Here is an 18,347-nt window from a genome sequence, read left to right as displayed (position 1 = left end):
ATATTTGGAAGTGGGCGGCTGTCTCGTTGTGATAATGTTTTCATAGCATGAGCAAGAAGAGACTTCTCTTTCTAAATGGACTGAACAAGGTTATTATGGAAGTGGTAAACAGACTGAACATCTTAAGGGTTGTCTTTTCACATTGTCAGTGGGAGAAGGGAGGAAGGTGGGGGGAGGAGGAGAGTTCTGAAGGTGGTATAATTTTTTTCTTCTTTTAGGTCTGTTAATAAACTTCTTCATATTCTTTCAAGTTTGGTGCCTGTTTTGCATTTCTCCTAATTCTTATCTCACAGCAGATAAACAGTAATGAGTATTTTGGACCAAACCACTACACTAAATTGGTGTTTCCGCCCGGTTACAAACCGAACCCGCGACATTGACAAAAGCTTTAAATTATGTCTGATTTCCTTTTTCCTTCCTATACTCTCCACAAATACCTAATTGATGAGTTATTAAAAGCTAAAGAGAATTTTGACATACTATAGACAGAGCTATTATTTTTTTTTAAATATACTGTTTAACTAGTGTTTAACCTACATGGTGTGCAGCAGACTAATTTTGTGTTGCTCAAGTTCCCTAACCCTAAGGTGTGATGTAGAATGCATTACAGAATTCTATTGCATTATCACTTGTGCATCTGCCAGATAAACTATATTCACGTAAAAGTGAAGTGAAGCAGCTTTGACAGTACCTATTTCTCAAAACTATGTGGGAAGTAACATTCGTTACATTAACATCTTATTAAGAGCCAGATGCTCAGTTTCTGAAACAGCACAACAATCTTTACTATTTTCAAATTGAATGACTAAAAAGGATTCGGGAGCTCATCTTTGGAAGTCTTGGCTGCTGGTAGATGTGAGGTTAGATTAGATGGTTGCAGTTACTCTTCATTTGCTTAAAAGAATCAGGTTAAGAAAAGCTGCTTAGATGAAAAATCTATGAAAGAGTTTTAAAATCTCTGAGTAGACTGCAAAAAGCCCCCACACCAGGATACACTGAGCGTACAAACTATCATTGCTGGTTTAAATCAGTAGTTAGTGATCACAGGAAAAAGACTTCTTCAGGTAACTGAGAAGCTTAAAAAAAAACAACTCATGGCTGATTTTCAATGGGTCTTGTATCACAATTTTACCATACATTAAATGTGCTTTCATATGTTAAATGTGTTACAGTAAAATTAAGTGATACTTGTTAAGAAATATAGGAAACAGCCTTTGACAGGAGGTGAAAAGTGGTGTGCCATGACTCCTTCTCTGGATTTTCCCATGGCACGATACACTGACTACAGGCCTAAAACAAGGTAGTAGGTAAGTACAGTTTTTTTGAAGATCTCCTGGCTAAATTCAGCTCCATGGGTGTGGTTGAAAACCTATTTTTTAAATTTCTGGATGAGGGCAGCACTGTGGCAGGCAGCTGGACAGCTCTGGACTCTGTTTTACACGTCAGTGTCAATCAAGGTCAAACACTGGGCTTCCACAAGCTGCAAGGACTTGTGTGTACCGACCAGCTGTGCTTTGGCAGCTCTATCCCAATTACACTTTCCAATATTTTGGACTGGAATATTTGACCAAAATGGTTTTGCAATATTAAAGACATAAAGTTTCTTTTCCACATACTTTTGCATTTCACCAGCAGTCAGAGCAGTTTCCATGCACTTGTCCATATGTTGCATTCCAATGCAGTGATGTGCTACTCTTTGGTCCTAATACATTAGATAATTGCTGGATTACATTGCTGAATATTAGACCTATAATTTTAATGCAAATTTTAATTTTCCCAAGAACAAGCATCTTCTGTTTAACTTAAAAGCAACAGGCTTTCTGCTCAAACCTTGAACCTTTGATTCCATCAATGATTTAAAATACTCTTTAATGCATACTCTAACTTTTAAAGTTAAATTATACTTTTTGAACACATTTCTGGCTTAAAGAGTTTTTTTTCCTAACTGATTGCTTTGACAGGCCAGGAAAATTCATTCCTTATGGGCAGCTTTGTCTTTGAATCCTGTGCCTTTCTGCAATAAAGAGAGTGTCTCCTGGATTTTCTGTAATTCCACTTTCTTACTGAGATTATACATTTTAACTAAAAACAATCCTTTCAGTGGTGATTCAGATCTAATTTTTCCAAAGCTGGTGAAATCTTGATGTGAGGTGAATATATACTGGTATAAGAAATTAGTCACTTTCCTCGATATACTCTTCCTGACGAATTTGTCTTTGATCCTATCAAGACTTTCAAAGCTTTAACATTAGTTAAGGATCTTCAGAAGAAAGCAATCTGAAATTACATATAAAGGAAAATTATTAGACTTTTTCCTAATTATGGTTGGAGGCTCATTTAACACGCATCAGGGGAATGAAGCATTTCAAAATGGGCTGAGAGGAATTACAGCACTTAAAGTCTGTATTTCTGCCTGCTAGAGATTTAGTTGTGATTTCAGTGAACTCTTGTGGTAAGACGGAAGATGTTGCCTGTGTACCAAGGGGATAGAGACCCAAGGCAAAACACTTTGGAGGAAATGCTGTAGGAGGAATTGTGTATGTAGCATGGGAATATGCCCTGACATTCAGTACATGGTCAGTTTGAAAAAGTCCTTTTCCTTATCTAACCTGAGATTCCTGCAGGAACAACCTCTCCAGAAATGAGACATGTCTCTGGAAGGACACTTATGGGATGTACACTGCCAAAAACTGCAGTAGGGTATCTGTAAGTATCTGAGAGGGTCATTATGGAAATAAAAAGATTTACCATGTGAATTTTTAAAATCTTTTTTGCTTAAAACACAATTCTTCACAGAGAAAAACAAAACTAATAGATTTATAATTTGTGGCTGAGACTTCATGACTCTATCCATTTTGCTTTTTTAGACTGATGTCCAATATTAGTCCAATTATTAAAAGTTAAAGATAATTTTGACATACAGGATGGCTTACATCCTCTGATTCTGAAACTATATGGAGATGTCCAGGTAAAATTATACTGGTTTTATATATTTTCTCAGGCACAGTAGAAGGCTCAAGGTGTATTAATAATATGTTGTATTTTCAATATTATTTTCTTTCATCATCCTATTCTCCCTGGAATTCTGTTTGCTATTGAGGTTGGCTTTTCTCACTACATAGAATTTCATTTCCATCTTCTGTGTTACTGCTTTTCCAGACCTCACCTATGTTTTCCTTTTTCACATATAGTTTGTAGTTTCCAGTCTCAGATTGTCTTTGCGAAGAAAGTTTCAAATGGAGATGACTCTTAGACAAAGAGTCACTGCAATATGGTATTGTTGCTTATCTTCTTTAAAACATTTGGAAATAATAGTGATGGTATTGGAACGGACCTGGGACAAGAAGAAATACAGAAATCTCTACCCACCTTGAAAGAAACAGTGGATATTTCAGGACAAACAGAACATATATATGAAAAAAAATTATCCAGCATAGTTCATGATAAATGTTTTTTCCCGTTTTAATCACATGTAATAAATTTTCAGTCATTTCCTTATCCTAAAAGTCCTTGAAATTAAGTTTTAATACAGAAAAGGAGAGGGAAAATGACTTACCTTAGCTCCTTTCCATAGTACTCAGCTGCATTTTCTTTAATTTTCTAATATGCAAGGCTTATTCCAATCTCTGCAGCTGCTAGTCTAATTGGATGATTTCCTGTTTGAAATGCAGAATAATTTAAAGTGACTATAAGTTGTTCAGGGAACCCCCCTTTCTAGGACATTACTTAATCTGACATATTCAACGCTCATCAGAGATTCAACATCTTTTCAAACTGATTACTGCTTCCTCCATCACACTCCAAGTTCCATGACTTCCATTTAAGTGCACCAATTTAGAGTTTGATTATTCAAATGAAACTAAGAGGAAAAATCAACCTTTTTTTTTTTTTTTTTGAATGCGCTTCCTCAAAATGTATACTGCATGCAGTCCTCTGTAGTATTTGCTAGATTCCTCATTTTCTGTGATGCAACAGCAAGCTCTGTATTTAGGGTATTTCTTTGCTGAGGGTAAGAACAGTGATGTGGGAGAAATGTATGTTGCATATGGCTAATATCCACCAGAATCTATCTGGTGAAATAAAGTTTAGTTTCTTATTAAAAAGGGACAACATTTCTTTTGAGTAATGAATTTCCTTAGGTGTGAGTTTCACAAGAAGTGCAAATAATCAAGAACTGGTATTTCTTTGTACAGCCTTGAAACAAAAAAATTTGATTTGCCAGGCCCAAAACTTCCTGTGAGTCAGGTCACTGAAAATGTTGACTGTGTGAGAGAGAATAATCCCCTTAATAAGACAATTCATCAGGCACGTGGCCCTCCAAGGAACCTAATTATATCAGCCTCCTGAAAAAAATGCTGCTTACCATCGGACTCGTTTGCTTGTTTTGGTTTATTTTTGTTCTGTTTTGTGTTTGGTTGTTTTTATTCTCTTACTGTATTGTTCATGCCTACAGAATTTTCCTCTTGGTAGCGTAAAGACACAATGTTTTCTATAGATCCCCTTGAAAACATGAAAATTTTTCTCAAGTAGTTGCTCATAATTGTTGATGAAGTTACTTGCCTTAAAAGCTATTCCTGCAGGATAAGATTTGAACGGTAGGTAAAGAAAAAAACATTTGCAAACAGAGTATGTAATAGGCTCCAAAGGAGAAGATGAGGTTTCTTCTGTGTGGAAGAATCTGGGAAGGCATTTACTGAACCATAATGGGAACAGTTCACTTGAGATTTCATCTGGAAACTTTCACCCTTTTTAAGAATGTCTGGGACATCAGCAGCTCACTTGTAAAAATGACTGGGAGAGAGACGAGACAGGGAAGATTTCTTAAGATGTACACTGAGTCCATGGACATCACTTGAACTCAAACAAATACAACACATTTAAAAGCAAAATATATAAATGCATTCTAATACAACCTTTGCACATGTGCTCATGGTGAAGGAGACCAAAACGCCTCTCCAAGGACAATTTTCTAGCTGGTAATGTGTTCTGGCTGTCAGCTTGGCAGACTTATGATGAAAAGTGGCAATCCTCTCTTGTTTCAAGCTGCCATTCCCTCTTTACCTTACATTGTTCTGAGGCAAGTTTTTCCTCAGAGGTAGCAATGAAAAAGGAGTTCAAAAGTTGAAAATAAAAGCTGCCCGGGGTATAAAATATTGAGGGTGATTTTATTTGTTATTCCTGAGGGGTAAAACATGTTTCAATTGTTGGCCATCACTGGTCAAGTGTGTATACAGTTACATACACCTCTTCTGATTACTTTTTTTCATTTATTTCATACTGTAATGACTAAATTTTACCAGGTCAAACCTAAAAAAGCCCACAAAACCCCAAACCACTTTCATTGATGTTCAACCACAGTGTTTACCTGAATAATGCACAGGCAGAGGGTGTGCAGAAGTCTCATAGTTTATGATCACCTTGGGTAGTCAAACTTCTTTATTTAGGCTTAAGACTGTTTTTCATTTTCATTAATTTCTTTATGCATTCAATTGTGGCATCATGTATGATGAAAGAAAATGTTTGTGTAATATGTATCCCAGGTAGATGTGAAGCAATGCTCTAAATACCTTCAGGCTCCTATGAAGGGACTGGACTTGTAACTCTGAGAGGAGTAGCAGCTGGCTGTTCCTATGTTAGCACACAGTGACAGACCAGTTGGAGTGTACCATCTGTAAGGAAAACAACTGGCAGTAAAGTTCTGGAGTCTTTTTTTTCATTTTGGCTTTTTGTTGCTTTTTTTCTTTCTTTACTTCAGGCTAATTCTACTTTGGCCTGGTGGATTGAGTGACCATTGGTTGATGGAGTGTATCAGCCATTCTTCTGGAGCTCCTCGTCCAGTTTAGTTTCATCTAAGGTGGTACAGTTCAAGATCTCCAAAGACCACTCCTTGAGAATCCAGAGAAGAGCATGAATCTCACTTTGGAAGCACACTGCTGATCCATTTTATTTAGATCTAATCCATTCGTCCAGTGTTCTACATGATACCAATTATGCATTGATACTGAGACCTCTACATAATATTTCAGGCCTGTTCTTATGAAATAAATCAATTTTCTCTGATACTCTGCTATATTCTCTTTTCACCACATTCAAAATCAAGAAAGTGTCAAGTGAACTGGATTGATACCCTCATTGATGACTGGGGCCTTTCTATTTCTGGAAAGGAGATAAATGGCATTTTCTTAGGAAAAATTCTTATAAAAGAATTGGCTTTTTAAAATTTTCATCAGTTTCTTTTGAACCTTTTGAACCATAATTTTTTATGAAGCATAGTACAGATCGGTAGTGCATGGAAAGATTAGTCAGAAAACATTTAGAGCTAGTTAATGAACACTACTTTACAGAGTTTTTATTTAGTAAAATTAGAGGGCATTGCTTTAGTCTGTGTAAAGGACCTATTATCTTGCAGCTAGCGTCCAATAATTTGTCTTACATAAGCAGTTAAAGTTAGTAGGGATCTCAATATAGCAGTTTGACAGAAGTGTTAAATATAGGTATCATCTAAACTCGCTGGAAATGGGGATTGTTTTTCCTAAGAATACAGTCCAAAAGTGAACAAAAATGAAAGGGAAAAACTTCTTGGCTCAAATCATAACAACTATGTTAATCAGAGCGTTGTTTTGCACTGCCTGCAATTGCCTTTCAACAGTCAGTACAAAAGTCAGCAAAGCATAAGCATTCATGTGACAAGAATAACTCCCTTAGGAGTAGAAGCTGAAGCTGACCTGAGGAGAGGACATTGCACAACTGCAAATGTAAGTACTTGGGGAAGGTTCATAGCGTGGTAATTTTTGTAAACGGCTACAGGTATTTGTGTCCAGTTCTCATGGAGAAGTATGTCATTTGTTCCTGTGCACCATGCAGTCTGAAGTGAAGAAAGAAAGAAAATATGAGTTATCAGATGACTGTCACATATTTTTACTTGAACAACACTATTTCAGATACCCAATTATTTATTTTTTCCCTCAAGTCTCTTCAGCTCCTTGGTATTACCAGAAATCCCTGATCTTAGAGATTGCTGACCTCACTATTGTGGGGCCATGCAAACTGATCAGATCAGAGACACGAATGAGTATCTCACAAAAGACTGGGGGGCAGAGGCTTAGAATGGTGAGGAATGTTTTGCTGGAGCTCCTTGATTGTCTCTAAGCTATTGAGTGGATTTTATAATAAGCTCAGAGAATATTATTTTTTATATCATAAATATATTAAAACACAGTTGCCCTGCCAAATCCAGATGAGAACAGCACTGATCCTGAATTGGCTGCTGTCAATAAACTTGTGCTGTATACTCAGTACTGTGATGCATCTTAGTGCCTGAAATGAAAATTTAAAATCCATAGTAAATAAAGCAAAAAGAATTTGCAAGGCAATATAAATACCATGTTCAGAGATGTTTGAGTAAAAATAGCAAAAAGAAAGGGCAAGATAATAAAATAACCTATTCAGAGACATTTTAATAAAATTAAAAAAGGCATAGATAGCAAGCTAGACAAAACTGAGGCATATCATCTATGATGAGGTAATTATGTTTTAACGGATGAGGTGGAATACCTATTCTGAATATGATGGAAGTATTCCAAGTTCCCATAATAAATTCACTGCTCCTTTTGCACATGTAGTTGTTTCAGGCAGGAACTTTTCTAGAATGAAGAGATGGGCATTCAATCGAAAGCAAGACAACAGATAAATAAGAAAAATTACAATCAGAAATGCAAGTTTTCAGAAGGAAAGGTGGTAGAAGTAGAAAAGCTGAACAAAGGAAGACAAAAGAAGTGTTCTGGGTGGAATAGACAGCAATGTTTTACCAATTAAAACAGCTTTTAAAATAAAAAACCAATTCTGATGAAAACACCAAGAACCTTATTAAATAATACTTGAGGAAAGAACCTACCTTCACTTTATGAAAAACTCTGTGGCATTTATAAGGTATGCAATTTCTACACTTCATACACAGAGGAACGTCAAAAGTATGTCGTCTCCTGTTGATGGTCCTTTACTGCTTAAATAGTGTCTGGCTATTCTTAGGTGAAACATAAAAGCATGCTGAAAAGCAGTCCCTGAAGATCACTTCTGCAGGAAAAATGATCACTTGTGTTTGAAACATATTACAGACCAAGCTGAAGAACAGGAAGACACTTATAACAATACGAGTTCAAGAGCACTTCTGTCAATCAGCTTTCTCGGGGCCACTTTCCCAAATAACAAAATAAACTTTTAAATCAGTAAAAATTAAAATAATTGGTATTTTTTTCCTTTTTGTTATGATTGATCCAGGAGTTTTTCTTTTTCTCTCTAAGCTATTGGAATATGATACCAATAACATTTTTAAAAAAAAATCTAAATTAAAGGTGTTAAAACTTCTTAATCAAACTATATATTTATTAATTTAATTAAAGTCTGAAATCTCTTTACAAACATATTATCTTTGACTACAATTGTTTTTTTCCCTAACAGACTCCTCTTGGTTTGTCATTTGCAGACTTCCATTAGAAATGTGCCCCTTAGACTTTCTCTGAAGACACTACTGAATGTTCCCATGACAATTTGCAAAAGCAGGATCTTCTTTTGGTCTCTATTTTTGACATTGGGCTTTAACTGCATTATTACCTAGTAAATGGAGCTATTGTTAGAAATTACTGGAATATGACAGGCCCTGTGACAATTTCTGAGACTTTAAAATGCACTTGTTCAACTTCAGACTGAGAAAAAATCCTGTTTTTCTGGAGAAATGATCAGTGTAAAAACATTTATTTTTGTTTCAAATTTTCATTATGACCTCTCCCTGTGTCTTCAGTAGTGATCAGAGGGTCTTCCTGGAAAGGCATAAACCTTTCTTTGGCTAACATCACCAAAATCTGAGTGTCTAAGAAAAGGTTGCCTTTGCAACCTTTCTTTTCCACAGTGCAGAGGAAAAAGCATTATTTAGCAAAAATATTGCTGCAAGTCTTTCACACTTTACTATTCTTCTGCTGGGAAGCAGGTTGCTTTCAAAACTTTCTAGCAATTTCTCTTAAAAAAAAAAGGTGACTTGTCAATAGTCTTTTCATTGAGTAAAAGCAAATAAAAAAATAACAAGATGAAGGTTTCTATTGCTCATTCAGTTGATCCCTAGGTACTTGTTGGGGATAAAAGGAAGCAAGGTATACAGAAGGAAAAATTTATTAAATGTTTAGCATGAGGAATGTCTCAGCACATCCAGAAGGCAATCTTTCTAGGGTAATTTGCAAGAGTTCTGCCCTGAAAAAAAATACAGAAAATTAATTCTTTATGTTATTCTCAAGAGATTAGGGCTTACTTGGAACAGGGAGCATCCCTGCAAACTCTTTACTAGTCAATGGATTTAGGCTCCAGTGTGATCATAGAATAAATCTGGCTTTAGGTTTGTGGTATGAGATCAAAAGAAAATCCCATGAAATGAAGTAAGAAGCCAATTTAAACTCATTCTGTATGGTCAGTTTTGCTCAAAAGATGTTGCTGTGCTGACTTTGAAGTCTCAGGCTTTCTTCTGGAATAAGTTTCAATGCATTATCTCTTTTCCTACATTCCTGAAAATAAAAGGGTTTAAACACTGTATTGTATGCTTCAGTGCTCATTTGAAGAAATGCCAGCAAGCCTTCCTTCCTGCCCTTGCCTGCCCTCAGTCTGGATAAAATTTGTGTTTTGAGTTATCTGGTAGCACACAGATGCAATATCAATGGCTATTGAAACATGAAAAAAAGGTATAAAAATTATTATTCTTGCTATATTCTCAGGCTTTTTTCAAACTGAACTAAGCAAATGCCTGTTTATGAGGTTGGGGGACTATAGGTAATGACGCTGCATTGTCTTTTTTTTATATTTTATCTTCAGTTTCATTCATGAGTTCCGTGACTTCCCTCTTTTGCTTGTTAATGAAAGTTAGGATTAAAATTTTTCCAGCCTAGTGATGTATTTTTTGTTAGTGCTGCAGTCTCTTGACTAAAATAGGGTGCTGTGTGTGCCTTCTCCATAGTGCAGAAAGAGACAGGTAATGAGAAATGGCCAGCAAATGAGGAAAGAGCTAATAAGCACTGCTGCCAAGCTGACTTCACAAAAAAAAAAAAAAAAAAAAAAAAAAAATTCTGTCTTTTAAAAACTGAATAAGGAGAAAAAGTGGTATGAGTGCTACAGCTGGGGTTGTCAGAGAAAACCCACTTCAGAAAGTAAAACATACTGCAGATATAAGGCTTTTTTTTTTCTAACTCATCAGAAAGGAGTTCCAAAAAGAAAATGCAGACCTCAACAAATAAGTAGTCAAAAAGAGAGAGAACCATCTGTTGTATCCCTTTTTCCCCCTCCAAGGGTAAGGGAAGACCTTCATAGTCTGAGTCAGAAACCTACAAATAGGAGACCTATGGAAGGGGTTTCATTTCCCACTCCAGCCTGGAGAATTTAAAACAGGATGGGTAGAGAAGACCTAAAGGAAGAAGGAGAGCATGAAAAAATAATAAAACCAAACGGATTTCAGAATTATTTTAGTTCATCTTTACAGATATTTGAGGATGCTATTTATAGAGAGGAGTATTTGCAAACTAGTGTCAAAAAACATATGTTAGGAGATGCATCCATGAATGCAAATTTCAGAGGAAAACCTGTAATTTTGCTAAAAAAGGGATGTAATCACGGGTCCACCAGTTTGCAGTTAACTAATGTCATCAAATGAGTGGATTTCTGCTGAGAAAACACATTTCTTGAAAGATCAGAAGACCATTTGAAGGTATTTTTTTTCAAGACATTTGCCATTGTCTTGAACAGTCTTTAAAGATTATAATAATATGTATTTTCTGGAAGCAGTAGTCACAAAAAAGGGTAATATTACTGAAGTGTGAAACAATCAAGCAATGAGCATTGCTGTGTGACTGTAACCTCCATTTCACCTTGAAGCTTCTGTAGATGAAATTTCAGAGCATAATGAGATTAAATATTTTTCTTGAAGAGCTTTCAACTTATGTCCCAGAACTACAACCAGGTCCTACAGGGTGACCTGATTTGAAGCTAATGGAACTCTGCAAGGATGCCAAGGTCACTCCTTGCCAAGCCTCTGGGAGAGACTCAGCCTGTGTCAGGTCTGACAACAGGAGTGATGACAGTAGATGAAGCAACCCTGAGGCAAAGTCTGAATCAAAATCAGGTCGCGTGTAAAGGAATCACTGGGGTTGCACTTTTTGCATCAGCTGAGAATCTGGTCCTCAGGGAAAGAAGGTTAGTGGCAGATGGCAGAGGTTCTGTGGATCGACTTCGGAAGGGCAGCAAAGCCACATAGCAATGATGAAGATCTTCGGAGTCAGAATGAAAAAAGTGAAATACTGGATCTTGATTTGACACACTTTTCATTCTCCTCTTCATTCCCTTCTAGTACAAACCTTTTATTTATTTCATATAGTTTTGCTGGTTTTCACTCCAAGATCTATTTAAACGTAAATACTTAGATGGATGTTAAAAAAATGTGATATCTTTCACATTGAGCTCAATTAATACGTAAAGTCTTTCAAATGGTACTGCTAAAACAGCAAGGAAAAATAGAGTCTGCTGCAATGGACTTAAATGACAGCTCTGCAATGTGGTCAAAATCTGTGATAGTGATATTTGAAAATGAAGGTTAAAAAGTGGTAAAGAGCATCTATTTTTCTTTTTTCCAGAGTAGAGTAAATGAATATCATATCCCCATCCTTACAAAGTACTAAACTAATGGTATTCAATTAAATCAAATCCTCTTGAACCCTAGATGACTAATTAACAGGAGTAATTACCAAGCAACTATCTCCTATTACAAATCTGCATAGCATGGTGCAAAATCTAACCTTGAATAGTTTCCTAAGGAAAAAAAAAAAAAAAAAAGTTCTGTATTTCAAATTACATCCAGTAGGCAGATAGCAAGGACACTGGCAAGGGCATGGAGCCTGGCAGATTTGGGGAATCCAGTAGGTGGAACGCATCAGCAATGACACTGAGTTACTTCCTGACAATAAGCCCATACCAGCCAGCTAAAGAGGTGAGAGCAGCTGAAACCAAAATCCTTCCCTATAAGGTGTTTGCTCTGAAGAATAAAAATAAAAAATATTACGGGAAAGCAATTTGAGTCTTGTATGGTGTCCCTTTCTTGGGAAGAGTTTTTACATTCAGTTGGACAGCAGTACTAAATTCATCATAATCTACAATAGCTATTTAATGATGAGGCTAAGGTTGCTATCAGAGGCACCTGTAAAAGTGGTTTTGATGTTCTTAAGACTACATCCAAATAGAATAATGATCACTTTCTCTTCTGGGGTATGCTATACATGAGGTCTGAAGCACATGAAATAATAGGAACACAACTTTGCAGGCACCATGAGATGCCTTTGTCAAGAGCACACTATATGCAATCATACAATGTGAAATCAAGGCCTGAATGAAAAATGTAGGTCGGCCTCAGGAAAACTATGGTACCAAAAATCCCATTGTGAACACTGGAAGCCAGGACAGAATTACAATTAACAACCAAAAAACTGTCAGGTAAGATCTTCCCTTCTTTCATTTTTTTCTCCCTCATATTAAGTCTTTATCCTTCCCTTGTGAGATTTAAACTTTAAAGACTCTTGCTTAGAGTCTGCTTCCCACACTAATTACAGACACTAAGCATCTGTTGGAATGTCCTCTGGTTATCACTGGAATTTAAACTACCACCATTCCCCACAGTATAGTAGTTAAATCTTAGTGGTTTAAGTCTATATTCGCTAGTACTTAGTATGCAGTGAAACAGTAGATGCATCTGAAATATGCAGCTGAGTTCTAACACACTCTGATAATGAAGGAGATAAAGCAATCATTCACAGGTCTTTTCAAATGAAATACCTCATCTCTCTATTCAGATACACAACTTTTAATTAGTGTTTGCCTGAGAATTGTCCATACACTACAAAATCCTCTCCAACTTTTGATTTACAAAGGTAAAACTGAAAGAGAAATACCAGCTCTCCCTTCAGCCAGCTTCATTCTTCACATCTGTTTGATAGTCTCTGAAAGTTGTTTGCTTTCCTTTTGGAACTGCATAGTGATTAAAGAAAGCCAATTTGCTCAGAAAACTCAGTGGTTTGTCTTTCTGATATCTCTGCAAATTTTATTCTGCTTGTAGAACTGGAATTCTCAAAATATCCAATCTTGGCTTTTCTGTTTTATTCAGATAGGGAAACAATCAGAGCTCTATTAGTTTGCTCAATTCCAGTTCTATTCCTTGGAGTTTATCTGCTTTACCTGAGTGTGCAATCTTTCAAAATAAATGTTCCTAGCTACCAGCCTATCAGGCATTAGACACTGCGTTTTGGATTTGTTGTTCAGTTCTCCAGCTTCCCTCACTCCCAGCTTGATTCATTATCTCTGTACGAAGCTCATTCATGTCCTGCCATCACTCTAGCTCTTTCTTCTGCTGTTGTGAAATGTTGTGGCACCTTCATTTTATTTGGACTGGGAGCTTGACTATTACAGGGACCATGTTGGGTTTTGCTTCTTTCAAGACATGCATTTTGAGTAAAATAATTTGACCAAAGTATTTTTTTTTGGGGGGGGGGGCCGGGGTGAAAGAGTATTTTCAACAAACAAGTCCCCTCACTGTATTCCCAAATTTCTATCTTATTGGAGCCTTTTCATCTCAGCTACACAGGCTCTCATGCAAAACGAAGCTTAGGTGTCCTAAGTCAGATTTCAAAATTTTCATACCTGAATACAAAATCAAGATTTCCCCAGTCAGTCATTGAGTTGATACCTTATCCTGGGACCATCCAGCATGCATTAATATTGCACTTTTTAAAATTCTTGTCTTCACAATATACTGGAATATTCTTATCCTAAAAATGGGTAAGACTGGCCTATCTCAATGAAACCCTCTGCAAAAGCAACAACAACAACAAAAGGCATTCTCTTTGTATCTAGCTAGAGGAACTTGATTGTGACTGCTACTGTTCAAGGATGAGCATCTGCCTCTCGTGTGGTCCCATCCCAGGAGGAATTGAGGGGCCCCATCTGTGCTCTGCCCGCCAGCCCTGGGGGGTCCTGCCTGTGCTCCATGCCCAGGTGTAGCTGTGTGCTCCTCACACCCTCTCAGCCCAGCGAGGGGCAGCTTGTTTGTCAGAGGTGACTGCTTTTAGTAACAAATTTGTTTACTTAAGCCTTGGGTGGTGATCCCCAACTACATCCTGCTCTTCACAGGCCTTTCTGGAACCATCAGAAAGAAGATTACTTTAAGTGGTTGTGAAAGTTACTTAATCTCCTCAACAAAGTAGTGACCTGCATTTTGAAAGCTCCTGAGCTTTGCACTTTTAAATTTTATAGCCACTCAGAAGTGGCTCTTATAAAGTGAGAAATAATGCATCACAGTAGCTTTCTGCAGCTAACTTTGACAATGTATTGCCTAGCTATATTCTGACTATATTATACGCTTGTAGGTGTAATTGTGGTTTGCTGTTCCTGTTTCCTGTTCTTTACAGACAGAGCTGCTTTTTTCAGTGTGCCTTTGGATGATGAATGACAATAATATCTGAGAAAGAATCTTAGCCTACATAGTGAAGCCCAAGTTAGGTTTGTTTCCACTCATATACACTTAAAATGATTCCTATTAGCTGTAAATGGGTGCAAAAAAAAAAAAAGAAACCATGGGAAAAATATATGAAAAAAGCTTTTTCTTTAGTTTCTTAATTGTTGAATGAATTTTAAGCTTTGTTTATGAAGCCTCCTAAATGCATAATCTGTTCTCATTTCTTGAAAGCAGGAAGATATTTAAGGTTTAATGACATAATAAAACCGATAGAATACTTCTGTCTGTTAAATGTATTATCTTTTGTTATAATAAAATTTAATAGAACAGAGGAAAATCTTTCAGACATCTTGCATTTACGGAAAATGATTGTTATACTCTTAATATCAGTGATGTAGACTGTGATTTAATGAGATCAGAGCTATCAGTGAGGTTTAATGATGCTGTAAGATTGTTGTAAGATGACTGAACTTGTTAAAGGCATGTTCACAAAACTATGATTTCTATCATGCTGTGTATATGTGGAAAATGATAAGTCTGTAAAAGAAATCCATAAAAAGAGACAAAAGTAAAATATGTTGTATTCACCCCTCTAACATTCATGAACAGTTAAGTCTTGGCTGAATAAAATCTTGCTATGAAATTCAATGGGTTCATGGTCCTCCCTGTTAAGATAAAATCAAGGATCACAGAAAAGCTGTTTTGGCCCATCACTAATAAGAGGTTTGTACCACTGTGAATTCCAGCCCCACCAAGGTATCATTAGAACTTGTGAGAGAACAGAAAGAGTCCTAAATACAGAGGGGCTATGTAGAATTAAGGGACTTAGAAAACATGGGCAGAAGAAGCCTGATCCAGAAGACGACTGCAAAAGGTCAGATTGTGATGTGGAAGTTGTGACAGATGTTCTCTGGGATTTGGACTGGAAGAAAAGCAATTTCTGCACTTCAGAGAGAAGAGGCATATAAGGAGTAGTGGATATGCTTTTTTTCTTCAGGGGACTATTTTTTTCTCTTCCTTGGGGAGTAGAATCTGTTGAACACAAGAAGAGCTGCAGCATAGGAGAAGGTGAAACCAAGTGAATCCTTCCTTCAGGTGACTACCTGCATTGTGCCTAATTACCCTGGATTGTTCTGTTTCCTTGATCTTTGCCTCTACCAGAAAATAATTTGAAAATTTCTGATACACAAAAAAACTTAAAAAAATTCTCATTGGAAGCTGCAATCTCCCTACACTTACAGCAGAGTATGAATTTTGTTTGAACTCTTACCACACAAGAAAGACCTAAACATTAAGATATCCTATCCTACACATACCTTGAGGAATTGAGGGGAAGATTCTTAGTCCCTTTCGATGAAACTGTTGTTCAACTTGGCACAGTTTAGTGTCAGAAACGAGTGGAGAGAGAGAAAATGGAACCACAAGTCTAAAATGTGTTGATTAGAGAACTCACCTAGAAAGCCTAGTTTTCTGCCATTTTCCATTGAACACTCACTATAAAATTAAAATAATAAAACAATGACAAAATTTCAGTTTTTCTTTCTCCTCATATGTGTCCCAAGTACTTAATTACCTTTATGCTTATTTTCTCTTGGGTCTGATGAATATTTAAGTATTCAAAGTAGAGAGATTTCCAACAGCAGCAACTGAATGTATTTATTTTCACCCTATCCTGACATAGCAAACAGTCCACGTACAAACAGATATGAAAAAAGATGAAAGACCTGGGTAAAAGAAGCTTTCAAGCAAAGCAGCCACCTGAATCTAAGATGTCCTTAACATCAGCAGTGCCCTAGATACAATGCAATTGGCAGATGGGCATGTGTGCAGACACATTTTGGACATTAGGCTTGCTCTGAGAGCACCAAACAGATGAGGCCCTGCAGGCAAGGATAAGATGGCTCTGCAGAGAGACCTTTACCTTCTTCCAGGGTCAGATGACATTTTAAGAAAGCAAGAGAGGTTATCATAGAATCATAAAATCATAGAATGGTTTAGGTTGGAAGGGACCTCGAAGATCATCTACTTACAAGCCCCCTCCCATGGGCAGCCTAGGAGGATTAAGGTTATGTATCCAGGCTGCTTGCATTCTGCATAATTTGGGACTTTGTTTGAAGAGTGGATCAATTTTCTAACAATCCTAAACTGTTATTTCAGGTACCTAAAATAATTCCATTCAATGGCTTCATTCTGAAGTACTTTATAGTCCATCACAGCGATTACATAGAGCTGCTTGCTCTAGGTGATGGCATAGACATTGCATTCAGCTCACTCTCAGAAACCTTTCTCTGGGAGGAAAAAATTAAAAAATAAATCCTGAAAAATTAAGCAATAGACATCAGCTTTTCACCTTCCTGGCTGAACCACTGATTCCTAGGCCGCTGAATCAGGCTCTGCCTTCTGCATGACAACCATATTCTCCAATCTTCTATAAGATGCATTTTGTCACCTTCCTGCTTTGGGAATTGACTCACTAGATACTATCCAGAAATTCCAGATAATGGCCATCATATGCAAAATACCTAAGTCTGGCACTTGTTTGCTCTGTGGCCAGTGCAGAACACATCTCATATGTGAGGTCTGGATGTGCCACAGTTGTTGGTAGCAGTTCTGGACCCATCATTTCCATATATTATGTTGCAGAGTGGATTGGCTACAACAGAACAAGTAGAATATGCACTGCTCCCCAGAACACAATATAGACTTGTTGTTCATGCACTCTCCTGAAAAGCACATGTCAGCTGCAATCCACCCAGGACTGAAGACATCAGTAATAGAATCATTGAAAAGTTTGGGTTGGAAAAAACCTTTAAAGATTATCTAGTCCAGCCCCCCCTGCCAGAGGCAGGGATGCTTTCTACTTGTCCAGGCTACTCAGAGCTCTGTCCAATTTGGCCTTGAACAGTTCCAGGGATGGGACAACTTTTCTGGGAAACCTGTTTCTGTGCCTCACCACCCTCACAGCAAATAATTTCTTCCCAATATCTAATCTAAATCTACCATATTTTCATTTAAAATCATTATTCCTTGACCTACAGCTACATTCCCTGATAAAGAGTCTCTTACTGTTTTCCTGTAGGCTCCCTTTATGCTGAAAATGGTGTAGAAAATATTGCCAGAAGGCACTGAGGAGCTGAAAACACTCTTGAGCTCTGGTTGAAAAAGGGATTAAATAAAAGCATGGAGAACGGGTTCATTTATGCCTACTGAAGTCGGTGAGCTAGGTGCAGTCTCCAGCTCAGGTGTTGCCAGACATCTTACTAGGATCTGGAGTGCATCAGCAGCCTTAAGAGACCTGCCTGGTCTCCCCCTGACCCCACCCACAGCACAGGACCCCATGGCTGCTTCTGGGGATGTCAGGTATTGCCTAGAAAAGCCACAAAGGAATGGTCTCCAGCTTCCACATCTCTGCTCCTGATGCCATGAAGATTTTTTGCCTTTTCTTTTATACCCCTGTTATACCTTTTACAACTTCTGTATTCCTAGTGCTTTTTGCCTACATTCTTGGACTTGTCTGTCAAGCTGAGAGACTAAACATTTTAGAAGCTTTGTAGTTAGGGATCAGTGTGCCCCAGACCCCAAGGTCCTCTCCAGAACACATTCCAGGGGAAGGTTCCTTGGGGAGGAGGGCTCACTTGAGCCTCTCATTGGGGAATCTTTGATAGATATGCTAATTAGTAAAGCCCATAATGATATACCAGATCTTTTGGGGGTGTGCATTGCGGTGTGCATTTCAGTGCATTCGACCTGGACGTGTGCACCTAAGGATCCTTAAAATAAACACCAAGGTAAAATCCCTTTTCCCCTTCTAACCGTGTAT

At 37.4% G+C, this 18,347-nt stretch overlaps 2 long non-coding RNA genes across 2 annotated transcripts in view; one reads left to right on the top strand and one right to left on the bottom strand.

The window, feature by feature from the left end:
* Positions 1-8,007, bottom strand: part of LOC121662555 — a 29,257-nt gene extending 21,250 nt beyond the window's left edge. Inside the window, exons 1-4 of the long non-coding RNA XR_006015324.1 lie at positions 7,895-8,007; positions 7,555-7,643; positions 6,726-6,865; positions 3,557-3,656 (exon numbers count right to left, since the gene is read on the bottom strand). This is a non-coding gene — a long non-coding RNA (uncharacterized LOC121662555). The remainder of the gene's footprint in view (positions 1-3,556; positions 3,657-6,725; positions 6,866-7,554; positions 7,644-7,894) is intronic.
* LOC121662554 overlaps positions 1-9,574 on the top strand; it is a 13,885-nt gene extending 4,311 nt beyond the window's left edge. Inside the window, exon 2 of the long non-coding RNA XR_006015323.1 lies at positions 5,756-9,574. This is a non-coding gene — a long non-coding RNA (uncharacterized LOC121662554). The remainder of the gene's footprint in view (positions 1-5,755) is intronic.
* Positions 9,575-18,347: the final 8,773 nt, after the last annotated feature.

Source organism: Corvus kubaryi, unplaced genomic scaffold, assembly GCF_017639235.1.
Source record: "Corvus kubaryi isolate FWS band 111438036 unplaced genomic scaffold, C.kubaryi_AGA036_p1.0 37256, whole genome shotgun sequence".
Taxonomy (NCBI): domain Eukaryota; kingdom Metazoa; phylum Chordata; class Aves; order Passeriformes; family Corvidae; genus Corvus; species Corvus kubaryi.
This window is presented reverse-complemented; position numbering and strand designations above follow the sequence as displayed.